This window comes from Halyomorpha halys, unplaced genomic scaffold (assembly GCF_000696795.3).
Source record: "Halyomorpha halys isolate HHAL.00 unplaced genomic scaffold, Hhal_1.1 Scaffold29.1, whole genome shotgun sequence".
Taxonomy (NCBI): domain Eukaryota; kingdom Metazoa; phylum Arthropoda; class Insecta; order Hemiptera; family Pentatomidae; genus Halyomorpha; species Halyomorpha halys.
In genome coordinates this window covers 2,388,077-2,390,560 of record NW_027115892.1, presented here as the reverse complement: position 1 = coordinate 2,390,560, position 2,484 = coordinate 2,388,077, and the positions used below count along the sequence as shown (strand labels likewise).

At 30.4% G+C, this 2,484-nt stretch overlaps 1 protein-coding gene across 10 annotated transcripts in view; it reads right to left on the bottom strand.

The window, feature by feature from the left end:
- spri (sprint) overlaps positions 1–2,484 on the bottom strand; it is a 759,753-nt gene that overhangs the window by 332,588 nt on the left and 424,681 nt on the right. The window lies entirely within an intron of this gene.

Sequence of the window (2,484 nt, the reverse complement as noted above, 5' to 3'; positions counted from 1 at the left end):
TAATGTATACGTATATGTATATATATAAATTATATTTATATTACATCTTTGTTTCTTTTACTAATTGACAAAGAAATTTAATTCAGATCAAATATTCAATTTTTTTTCTAATAAACTCTAAATACAGCAAGAATTATTTGAGTTAATTAATTATAAACTTCATACAAAGTTGTATAGAGGCGGTGGTTCTTTTATACTCCATTAAGAATGCTGACAGTGTCTACTTTTTGGCCCCTCCCTTCCGGCTTAAGAACCTGGTAACGGATTGAAAAGAATAACACGTAACCGACACTATTATTTTTAAAAAAAAAATAGAATGATAGGTATAGAAATTTAAGTATGTGGCGCCTGAGATAACTATATTCAAAACGAAATAAAGGCTAAAAATATTTGCTATTTATCATTGAAAAATTACTAACTTAGTAGATACTGCCCTGTAATACATATGTTTCGAATTTACAAACCTACTTACGTTGCCTAATTTTCCATTTAAATGCGAATCGTGGTCAATCACATTAAGGGAAAAATGCCTAAAAAAATTTGATTAAAAATATTTGGAAACGTAAAATATTCGGTTCGAAAAAGAAAGAGTAAACCGCAATATTTAGAAGGCGAAGCCGGGCAAATTTAAGAGAAATACAGTTCAGATGATCGCATAGCAGCGAATAAAATTGGCTTCTAAAGCTACGAAAGTTACTAACGAGCAAATCCTTAAAAAGTTTACAAGCCATAAATGTTTAAGGGTAGACTGAAATGTAGATGGGAGGATTTTATTAAAAATTATCTTGCGTATTTGGGTTTGCATTAATAATCAACAACTAATAATATATTTGATTTATTTATGTATATTTTATTGTTTAAAATTATTTTAATTTTTTTTTTTTGCTTAGAAAAGAAAACTGATTTTATCACTAGTAAAACTTAAATTTGAGAACAATCTCGAAACTTCAGCTAAAAATAATTTGTTATATGATATAGTTAACTAACTTCAAAACCCTAAAATAAAGAAATATTATATTTCCCTAATAATATATGTATGTACATACATATAAATATATATAATATATATCAATATAAATGTATACCCCTCCCTACTTAAGTCCCCCCAACCCTTAACGAAAGCCCACCCACCCACCGAGGGTATTATGACTGACCGCCTCTCGTTAGCACTAACTAGCCATATCAGGACTGTCCTCCCTAGCTCTGACAAATCAGGTTCCCAATCGCCGTTCTTCTGGATGGCAGGATATTGATGGTATCTAATTTAGAGGAAGAAGGAACTTCTACCGTCAGCGGGAATTTGTCGTCGCATGTTGGAGTAGATGGTGCATTATTAATATCACTATGTAATGCTCTGACTCTTCCGGTCATAATAATTTACAAAGCATAGCAAAGGATACTTAAAGAAAGCTCGTAATGAAAATGCGATGATTGGACAACAGATAAAAATCATCTGACGGCAATATCTGTCGTGCTATCAAGATTTCCTTGATTGTTAGTATTATCAACTATCAGCGCTAGTTATAATCAGATATCTGACACGTGGAAATGAGCCTTTCTATAAGCTAACTGTCTACTTAATTATTAGTACTTCCATAAGGTACATGATTATGTTGTACATAGATGAATGGAAGAAAAATTATATTTAGAAATAAATTAGCTTTAGAATAGATAGTGGTATTTGAGTGACGATAACGGGAAAATCTGCTCGACCTACTGGATGACTAAGATAGGACACAAGAAAATAAGAAAACATTGCTAGAGCCGTCCAGGAACCCTGAGTTAGCATCACGTCCTTTCAAACACAGAGCTGTCAATAAGGAAAACAAAAGAAAATCAGGATGGGAAACATCACTGTCACTTCCTTAAAGGTAGAATAGAACAATAGGGTGGGGAAAAGTTGTCGGTCCTTTGTCTGCCAGCAGGAGAAAGTTTGACATAGCATTTTTATATTTTATATTTTACATATTTTTGTTTGGTTATACTCACGGCCTATCATTGTGGAAAGAATGCAATGAAATCGGTTCTTACCTGAAACAGAAAAATAGAAATGAGATTTTTATTGAAATATATTATTCTTATTTTATATTTCATCTTTAAAGTATCACTAATTTTACCTTGTAGATCATTGACCACCCGAACCAACATTAATAATATATATAAATAAATAAACATAAAAATAATAATATATCAAGCTGCACAAGTGTATTTTGTATTCTAATATTTGTGACCCATCAAACAATATTGAGACAAATAAGGTAAATTAAAAAAAAAATTAAATCGACTTGTTTATATTGTACAATTGGAAATTTGTCTGTTGATTGTAAGCAGTTAGAGCCTATTTTACTAAAATAATGCTTGCTAAATTGTAGATCCTGAGCAAGGGATAAAATATTTATTATTATGTCCAAGAGGCAGAACAGAAAACAAAAATATAACAATGACATTTTTTTTTGTATATATTTTTATTATTTATAACTTTTT